Source organism: Citrus sinensis, chromosome 6 (assembly GCF_022201045.2).
Source record: "Citrus sinensis cultivar Valencia sweet orange chromosome 6, DVS_A1.0, whole genome shotgun sequence".
NCBI lineage: Eukaryota > Viridiplantae > Streptophyta > Magnoliopsida > Sapindales > Rutaceae > Citrus > Citrus sinensis.
Window position 1 is genome coordinate 979,997 of NC_068561.1, and position 11,543 is coordinate 991,539.

The window sequence follows — 11,543 nt, forward strand, 5'->3', positions numbered from 1 at the left end:
AGTGAGAGGCGGCCAGAAGAAGCCCCACAACAAGTTTGAAAGTTTAGAATCATGGGCAATCAAGATGAGAGCTTGAATTACTCCATTATGTTGTTTTTACTTGGAAATGCAAGATCAAGGGTATTTGGAGGAATTTTGGGTGCTAACTCAAGTTAATAAGCTAGTGACACATGCTTAAAAAAGTCAACAAGGAGAAATTTAGCCTCATTGACTCGACAAGTTGATAACTCAGCAAGGCTAGAGATGAACTCTTTGAGAGTAAAGGCAATTCCTACAATAATGCGACATGCAACAAATTAGAGGATATTACCAAAACTTAGACTTGGTAGCTGGAGTTTACATGCAAATGATAGCATGTCTGTAGGGGAAAAATCAGTTTTTTAATAAAACTTTTAGGATCAATCTCATATAATATATAGGAATTCGTAATCTAGAAAATCATACCTTGAAAATCTTATTTGGCTTTTTCGCTGAGTTAATTTAAGTTCCCAGATCACGATCTGTCACCACCACGCCTGTTAGATCATGATATCTCACCAATGATCTTCCAGGTTATGACTCGGGTTTGATCTGCACTTGACGTGTGGGTGCCTTTATCACCACTGAAAGCAACTAGCATGAGAAAATTTTTCTCTCAAAATTAGAGAGAAAAAATATTTTTCTCTGATCTGTATAATGTGGCCTCTCTTTTCTTTTCGGGAGAAAATAAGTTATTTTATATCTCTATCTTAGTGGAAACCCTAGGCTCTATATTTTTATATTTTTAATTCTATTAAATCAAATTTGATTTAAATTAAAAATAATAAAATCAAAAGTAACGTTACTTCTTCTTGTCATAAGGGCCTACCTTGTAAAATAACACAAGACCCCTTAGACACAAGCACATTAAATGGAGTCTCACTAAATAATATATTTAAGCTTTTAACCAAAATAACTAGTTATATTGCTTATTAATCTAGTAGTGTCGCAGTAAATTAAATGAGCTAACCCGGGGATAATTTCTGTACATACAATAGTGGCTACAATAATTAGACCTGTAATTAAACTAACTTAATTATTTAATTCCAAATCTACTCCACTAAAAGATTGGAACTGACCTCCACAATTGTATGCTATCCAGGATAGTGTTCTTGAATAATAATTCGACCCATGCCACATTGATTTATTTACTGCATAATCCTTTATCAACATCGTTAACTAAATCGATATCTCAACTGTCTAATCAATTTAATTACATCTTATTCCTTGATACTTACTATTTTTCTCTAATGATCATTTTCAACATACTAACTATGTCGACACACTCTGGCCAGATAATTCTATGATCAAGTACTGAAAACTCATCAAGAGATGTGTTGTACAAATTCTTTATTGTTAATCTATAACTCCAATACTCATAATTGCTCCCACCAAGATACCGGGTAATCTTGACTATAAGAGTATGTCGTGCCAATTAGTAACTCAAATGGAATAACAATTACAATCATGAAATCATGAAATCTTAACTAACTCAAGATTAAGATTACAATAAAATCAATACATATGAGATTTAATAAGTCTGACAGTTATTACAAAATTAATTAAATCTCATAAGGATCATGTTCAATGTAGTCGTACTACATCAATAAATTTATGCATGATTAAGACAAATCATTCAATGAATTTATTACAATCTATACCTAAATAAAGTGCCCAACTTTATTTATCAACTGTGAACTTAATTTATTTAATCATAAGATAACTTGTATTTATGTCTTCTGTGAATCCACATGGTGATCACATAAATACATATAATATGATTAAATAGACTTTACTCAAAATATTAATGCAATTAAGATACTTGAATAAAATACCTCATTTATTTTATTAATCAAAAAAATTATTTATTACAATTAAATAAACACATATGCTTTTAAAGAACATATTTTCCCAACAATATCATCATGAAAAAGAACAAAATATCTTTCTTTTGGGCTAGAAGGAATGAACCAATGAGGATAAAGATTCCCTAAGCAGAGCAATAAGGTACAGACATGTTAGCTATCCTCTGTCGCTCCTTGAAAAGTAGCAGCGCCACAACGCTAGAGCCTGCCACATGGCAAACTATAGAGACAAGGAAAGCGTTGAGGATATTCTTGCTCTCTAAGCTCTCGAATATCACATCAAAGGGGCCAAACGAAAATATCAAAATAACCTCACCTGAAAGAGGTTGACTAATGAGTAAACGCCAAGTGTTCAAATCAAATGACCCTTAGGCACATTGAGGCACACTATAATATAGGGCTTAAATGTTTTTTAAAATGGGTAAACCCTTCATCATTCATAAATACACTTGTCCCTTAGAGTGGTGGCTTGGGTCCACAACGGAACACATACTTGATGGGTTGGACTGAACCTTTGAGTTTAATATCGATTGTGAAAGTTCTTAAAACCTCTATTAATCTAATTCTAGATAATTCTATGATAACTGGAAAAAGAATTATATTTGGTTATGGTGAAAATTATGGAAATGATATGTGATCCTCTTAGATTTTGAAGAATTGAGCTCAAGCACATACTTGGAAAAGGTACTCCGACTCTTGAGTTAATGTTTTTGTTGATTAAGAACTGTTTAAATCGGGTTTCTTTTGATTATATTATGAAAAAATGGCCAAAAGATCATTTTTTCGATAATTTTGGCTCTTGTTTAGAGATTGAAAGACGTAGGATTGACAGAAAACTTTATTTTATATCTAAATCCTCACCATTCATTCCCTTTGATGTAACATATGTTGTAAGGCCCAATTTTATTGAGTGTTTGTGTGTGAGTAAAATTTATTAGATTGTTTTAAATAAGTTATGTAAGTTATTAGTTTTTTTAAATATTTATTAATTACCAAGTATTTAAGAGAAAACCATCTTTTTAAGAAGCCGTCTTTTATTTTTTACACGGTTACAAACCCTAAAAAGAAAAGAAGGAAATATAAGTCTTTGGAGAAGGAAAAGAAAGTTTTATCACTTCTTTTCTTAGTGTTTGCCTTAAGGTATTAAGTATTTCTTCGACTTATATGATTTATTTTTATGGAATTGTTTGCCTTTAATTACTTGTAGTATGATTTGGGTAATATATGTGTGTTTGTAATGTTGTGATGATATGAACAGTCTCTATTCCTTGCTTGAAATTGTTTTCTTTATTTAGAATCACTTGAATATCTTACATATCATGGAACTAGACATCCTAGGCTTTCCATTGATAGGTTTTGTGTTGAAATGGTCTGAGTATGCAAATTGTTATGGGTTTTCGAAGTTGGGTTACTGGTGCTGGAAAATTTCGATTTTCAGCAGCGGTTCTCAACTCTAGAAATTTTTCTATAAGGTTACACATCCTTTAAAATTATGTCAATTTTTTTGCCAACAGATCTATGTCTCCTATGCTTGCATGTTTAATTTCGTAGTTTTATTCTTTATGGTTGAATTACTAAAAATCGTAACATATGGCTGCTGCAAATCTGGAAACTGTTTTCCAGAATTTCAGAAGCTGAAACGTGTAACAGTTGGGCTAGTTTATGAATATTACAGGCCATGTTAGATTTTATAATGAAATTTCAATCTTTCCTCTGTCTTTAAAAACTGGAATCGCGATTTTTGGGCATGTAAAATAAAAGATACGAAATTTTGAAATTCTGTTTTCAAATATGAAATTTTCTGGACGGGTTAGATGTTCTCGGAAATAATAGTTTTAGGAGTCCAAAAATTATGAATTTTAATTATATGCTTGTTGAATGTGTCTTTTGTAATTAGAAAAAAGAAGCATATTATTTCAAGTACCAAAGAATATTTTATGAATTTTCTAAGTGGAAAAGGTCTGTTTTGGTCAGTGCTGGACAGTTTTTGTTACTTTGGTGAAAGGTCAATATTCTGACTCGATTTTGACTTGTACTGATTTTTTGTGAAATATTGTGTGCAATGCTATGCATGTTCACAGTGCCTCTATAAAATTTCATGGTTTTCCGACATGTGTATAGGTTATTAAAAATCAGCATGTGCAGGATACTCATAAGTACATGATATGTTTATAATATGTATAAGTATTAAGGTAGTATTAGTGTCTATGATTTAAGAATGATTGGAATTATGTTTAAGGTTAGAGATGATATTGATAAGAATATTTTTATGATGATTATAGGACGAGGGTGAACTCGTTGGTTGTTCTTGAGGTATTGAATTGATTGCTACGGAATCAAGGTAAGTAGATTCATGTATGATGTGCTTTATAATAAATGCGAATTATGTTATAAGAATTATGTTTAAATAGAGATTTTTACAAAACTGATTTCTAAAATATTTAAATGAATTTTGTAAAATAAAAACGCTTCTAAATGAATTTATATAAATGTATTTTAAAATGATTTTTCTTAAGAAATTAGTTTTCTTAAACAAAATGTTTTCTTAAAGAATTTTCTAAAAGAATTAAATGATCAAAGAAAGGTTCTTAAATGTTTTAGAAGACTTTAACTGCTATTTATGAAAGAATGTATGGTGGATTCAAAAATGTTTTGGCTCATAGTCCGTAGTAATGTATATGATGTTAATGTTATGATGTTATGAAATGTTATGGCCAGCTTGCTGATATGATGATGATCTTGTGCACAAGGATGTTACGAACAATGTGGAGTATAGTACCCTGAATGAGGAACAATGCGGGGTATAACACCCTAAATGATGAATGATGATGACTACGAGGCATGAACTACCAATGTTTACGCTTTAATGTTTTTATATGAATCCACCCCTTATGCTAAATGAAGATGTTGTTACAAAATGTTTAATGATACATGACAAAGGTTTTCAAATATTGTGCATGGATTTGCTTACCGAGTTGACGGCTCACCCCTCGTCTCTAATATTTTGCAGATTGATTAGAAATGTGGCTTGGGTGCTTAGATGGAGAATTTTTCTTAGTGGATCTTTGGAGTTGCTTTAAAGATTAAATTTGGCTAGACTTTTTATTTTGGATTAGAGACTTTACTTTGGAGACTTTATTTCATATGTTTTATGTAAGGATTCAGTTGGAGTATAAATAATGATTGTTTATCTTGAGATTTATTAATAAGAATAAATGATGTGAGGTTTCATTCCAATTTTACCCTTGTGTTTTCATGGGTAATTTTTGGGGTGTTATATATGTGAATTTAAAATAAAATGAGGCGGTTAAGGATTTGTAGATTGGGAGTGTTCTATATATAAAGGAGACTCTGTCGAATTTTTGGCAGCATCCTTACTAATAGAATTTTTATCAAGTCCGTTTTGATGAGACTAGATAGACTCGCCTGGGGGGATTCGGGGCGGGTCGTTTCATTTGATGAATCTAAACCATTAAATTCAACAATCATTTTTTTCTTGTATTTAAGTTTCTTGCATGTAATTTCATTCGATTACTTCTTCGAGTCTTCCATAAAGTCTATTCGTTGTGTTCGTGACCTTCAGTTAAAGCCATTTGAAATCATATGACAGTTTTGAACATTTCCTTGATAAATTGTTCATAATTTTGGTTTTTTGTCGCTTTGAACCTATTACTTTCTGTACACATTTCTTCTACACCATTCTTTTCACAGTAATGATCAAATGCCATGAAATTCGATTACATGCAGAAATAGAGCCACTTTCTATCTGCTTTTTGTGGCCTAAACATCTCGGATCCTTTTCCATTGTGGAAGAACTTTGTACATGATCAATCTTCTCATGAGTTACAACATTTCATTGATGTGATTGGCCAAATAGTTTATATTGGTTGCAGACTTAAATATTACCATAGAAAGATTGTTTTTAGCAATTAAGCTGAAGAGTTGGTTCAATGTGATAGTAATTGAGTGTTTAATAGTATTTCTCATAGTGAAATAACTAAACAATAATTGGCAGTGTTGCTTGCTTACTTTCTCAATAATGTTGTTAAACAAATACCAATTTTTATCATCAAGGGTGGTCTACACTTCTCGTCTATATGTGCAGCAGATATCTCTCCTTTTTATCACTTTCTAGGGAATAGGCAAAAGTTGATGGCACCTGGATTTGCAGGCAATCTTCCCATCCGAAACAAAACAAAATTTCAGCTACTATCTTGTCAGTAAGTAGATAAACTCTGGTCAGTGGACGGGTGAAAATAATGTCCATGCCTGTATAATAGCAATGCTAGTGTTCCTCTAGACCTTAATTCTTCAATGCTTATGCTCTTTTTCTCTATCCAATGATAAAGGGCACAATATTGGAGAGTGCGGCTCCCTCCTGTACAGATTTTAAATGATAATGTAAAAATGCATGGTTTAGGAATATAAGTTGGTAGCTACCCCTAAACCCAAGTCACAACTAAATCCGGAGGCTGATGAAAAATCTTCAGATTCAGAAGAAACTCCCAAGAAGCCTGCAGTAATAGATCTGATCCATGGCTCTATCTTTGACTTTGATTCAAATGAGGAATACCCAGAAGCATGAGATTGTTTGAAAGTTAAATTTACAGCTGTAAAATGTGTTTGGGAACTAAGAAAATGGAAAGAATATTCTGAAGTTTTTATTTCATTTCAATTCACGATTACAATGAAAGTAAATCAACATTAGTTTATATACTAAGATGAGATTTCAGAGAGCTCAACTAATTAAGTAAACGTAACTACAAACATAATGAAAAGCATGCTACAACAAACTTGCTGAGCTAGCAAAGCTTCTTAACAGACTCTGCTGATTTCTGCTTTGGTTCGCACGTGCTAACTGAACTGCTTTGTTGACTGCAACATGACCTTCCTTAACATCCCCCCTCAAATTTAAGGGGCATGTTTGCACATTGAGTTTGTCTTGAAAATAATTGAAATAGATAAAAGTGAGAGGCTTAGTCAAGTTGTCTGCAATCTGCTCTTCACTGGGAATGTATATGATTTCTAGTTCTTTAGCTAGAACTTTATCTCTAATGAGGTGCATGTCTAATTCAATATGTTTTGTTCTTGAATGATAGACAGGATTGCTAGCTAGTTCTATTGCACTGACATTATCACACCAAATCGTGGGAAGAGAAATACATTCAATACCAAGTTCACCAAATAATGACTAAATCCATGAGAGTTCTGCACTTGCAGCTGCAAGAGCTCTGTATTCACTCTTTGCACTGGACCTAGCAACCACTGACTGTTTCTTGGATGACCAAGAGATCAAGTTACTTCCCAAATAAATGCAATAAGCACCTGTTGATTTCCTATCATCAATGTCACAAGCCCAATCTGCATCAGTGTAACCTGAGAGCTTCATTTCTCCTTCTGTTGAAAACTTTAAGCCATAATCCTCAGTCTCCTTTAGATACCTAAGAACTCTTTTGCAGGCAATGACATGTTGAAGTGTAGAAGCTGACACATACTGGCTTAACTTGTTTACTGCATAAGCTATTTCTGGTCTTGTTAGAACTAAATACTGCAACCCTCCAACAAGACTTCTGTAACCAGTAGGATCTTCAACATACTGACCCAAATGACCTTTAGCTTTCTTCTGGAGCTTTACTCTTGTCACCATTGGAGTGTCACACCCTTTACATTCTAACATATCAGCTTTACTTAACAAATCCCTGATATATTTCCTCTGAGACAGATAAATATCCTTTGCAACATAAGAAACTTCTATACCAAGAAAATATGACAGTTTCCCCAAGTCTTTCAGAGCAAACACTTTACTGAATTCCAAGATAAATTATTCCAATTCAGTACTATTAGGACCTGTGATCAATATATCATCAACATATATCAAAACAAAAATTATTGACCCTTGCTTTCCTTTGCAGAACAAAGATGTATCAGCTCTTGATTTTCTAAATCCCCACTTGGCAACCAGACTATCTATCAACTTATCATACCAAGCTCTTGGAGCTTGTTTTAAGCCATACAAAGCCTTCTTGAATTTGCATACATAGCTAGGCTTCTGCAGATCAACAAACCCCTCAGGTTGACACATATAAACATCTTCAGTCAACTCTTCATTTAAGAATGCATTATTTACATCCACTTGTCTAATCTTCCATTTATGCATTGCAGCTAAACTCAACATAATTCTCACTATAGAAGATTTCACAACAGCACTAAATGTTTCAAAATAATCAAACCTTCTGTTTGTTGAAAACCTTTTGCAACTAATCTAGCTTTAAATTTAGCTATGCTTCCATCACTGTTTTGTTTGACTCTAAACACCCACTTGTTGCTTACAACTTTGTGTTCAACTGAAGATGGAACTAATGACCAAGTCTTATTCCTGATTAAAGTCTCATACTCATCTCTCATGGCTTGATTCCAGTTTAGATCACTAAGAGTTTCTTGAACTGTATCAGGTTCTTTATTGATTAAAGCTACTGTATATAACTTTGGTTTGAAGATAGCAAATTTGGATCTGGTAATCATTTTGTGAGAAGGGTTTTGAGGGAGCCTTGTGTTTGAGGCATCAAGAATATGCTGAATTGATTCTAAATTTTGAGAGGATATGTGTGGTGATAAAGATTCTGTCAAAGAATGATTAGATATCTCATGATGTAAAATGTCTGTATGCAAAGACGATGAAGATACATGTTCATTCCTTGCTGAGTCTGCTGAGAAATTTTCTTCAAGACTGCTATCAGGGGTAGAAAGTGTTGATAAATGAAAATTTTGTTGCTGAGTAAAGGATGACATTGGAATCTCATATGAGAATGTATTTTGAGAAGAAGAAAAAGTATTGTTGGTTAAGTAAGGAAATAAGGTTTCATTAAAAATCACATGTCTAAGTATATGAACCTTTCCTGAACTTGTCAAACATTTGTAACCTTTATGAGATGAGATGTATCCAATAAAGATGCATTTTCTTGTATAAAAATCAAACTTATGCTTATTAAAGTCCCTCAAATATGGATAACAAAGGCAACCAAAACATTTTAAAAAGCTGTAATCTGGTTTGTGTTTAAATAACTTTTCATAAGGAGACACATACTTTAGCATAAGAGTAGGCAATCTATTTATATGATAAACTGCAATGTGAATAGCATCCCACCAAAATCTAAAGGGCAGATCAGCTTGAGCTAATAATGTCAATCCCAATTCTACTATATGTTTATACTTCCTCTCAACCAAACCATTTTGATGGTGAGTATATGGACATGAATGTTGAAATAAGATCCCATTTTGATTCAAGAAATCAATGAACACTCTATATTCTCCCCCCGGTCAGATTGCAACATCTTGACTTTAGTACTGAACTGGTTTTCTACTTAGAGTTTAAAGAGTTTAAAAACAACAAAAGCATCTAACTTAAGCTTGAGAGGATAAATCTAAGTGTATCTACTGTAATCATCAACAAAACTGATATAATATTTGTATCCATTCCTAGAAACAATAGGTGAAGGCCCTCAAATATCAGTCTATATCAGTTCCAACACTTGTGTACTTTTAGTTTCAGTGGTGGGAAAATGTTGTTTATGAGTCTTTCTTAATTGACAAGCATCACAGATAGTAGATGAAAGAGCTTTAGAAGAGACTTTAAATTGCTTACAAGATTTAAGCAAATGCATCAATATTGTTGAATTTGGATGACCAAACCTTCTATGCAATAAGGTCAGATCATCAGGTTTTTTATTACAATCATTTGAAAATGAGTTATTACAAGTTGTAGTAAAAACACTACAATTTTGATGAACAGAAGACACATTTGAAACTGACGGCATAGAGACTAGCTTATTTATCTGAGATTGTGACAGATGAAATGCAGGAGATGAAGACGGAGGCTTAGGTTTCAATAGCAGCTTGTAGAGACCTTTCTCAGCAAGGCCCGGCAGAAGAACTTGTCCCTTCATGTCCTTTACAAAATAAATATTTCCACAAAATTCAACAGAGAGATAATTATCAGAGGTAAGTTTAGAAATGCTTAGCAAATTTTTAGTGATTGAAGGAACAAACATCATGTCTTTAATCATTTACTATTACCAATGATGAACAAACAGTTTGAAGCTCTAAATGATAGAAAAGCATGTCTAACATGAGAGATAGATAATCATTTACTATTACCAATTATGAGCTGATCATTACCTTTATACTCCTCTCTGAGCTGCAGATTTTCCATATTATTTGTTAAGTGGTGAGTAGCTCCACTATCCAAATACCAGCCAGGTGCGCAAAATATCCGACCCGACCCGATCCGATCCAAAAAATTTTGGGTTCGGATCGGATCGGGTGGGGAACAAAACCCGATCGGATGAAATTGTCTCAACCCGATCGGAAACCCGATCTGATCCGAAAACCCGATCGGGTTGAGACAAAAAAAATGGGCAAATACAAAATTACAAATCACAAAAACAGAATACAAATACACACATGACACACTCACAGTCACAATCACTGAATCAGTAACTCACAGAATACAGATCACACATCACATACTCACAGTGTCACAAACTCACGGATTTATAGTAATTCACAATTCAGTAATTCACAAAGTATTCACCACAACAAAACAATTCAGTAATTCACAAAGAAATTAAGAAAAGAACACAAGCAAACCCACACCCATTCACACCTCACGGCCTCACTCACCAACTCATAAACCCTCACAGCCTCACTCACTCAGACACTCACCAGTCACCGCCTCACGGTATCACAACAAAGACACAAACCCTCACTGTCACACACAAAATCAAATCACTGAAACCAGCACTCAAGCCGTCAAGCACAAGCAGCCAACCCACACCCATTCACGCCTCACGGCCTCCGTCGCTCACTACACGCAGCAAACACACACGTACAGTTCACGGAGCTAGCTTCAACCGGCCACCACACGCAGCAACCACTACTGAGAACGACCCCAACCAAAGCCAAAGCTGATTCGCGAAGATCGTGACCCGATCTACAGATCTGCTGCAACCAAGCACCGGATCCACACCTTGAATCCTCCACTCCACCATCACTCAGTCCGATTGAAGATCCACCAGGCAAGCTGCCTCCGATCCACTCGAGTCTCCACCATTGGCATTCACGGCTCACGGGCTCACGGCTGTTGAGTGTTGACATCCGGCCACCACACCCATTCACGGTCACGCCTCACGGGTCACGGACTTATGGCTCCAGTCTCAAAAGCCAAAAGGTCTCTTCACTCTCTGTTTTGGAAGTTGGAAGTTTGGAACTTGAAGCCCGAACCGAATCAGCAAATCCGGCTTTTGAACTTGTTTAAGTGATGGTATATCCGCATATAATATATAATTATATATGCATTAATGATTAATTATAATTGTTATTTTTTATATGTTATATGAGAAATGTGAATTGTAACTTTGTATGTTAATTATATATAATTATATATTGTTAAATGTTATCAATAAAATGAAAATAATCCGGCATTAATTTTTTGTTACTTATTAATAATTGATTTTTTGTATGAATAGTAATGTTAGATTAAAAATTAAAATTAAATATTATGTTACAATATAAATTATAATTATATATGTCATATGATATGTGTATTTGTAGAATAGTTTCAACTTCAACAAAAAATTAACCAATTTAATTGCAGTAGTTTCA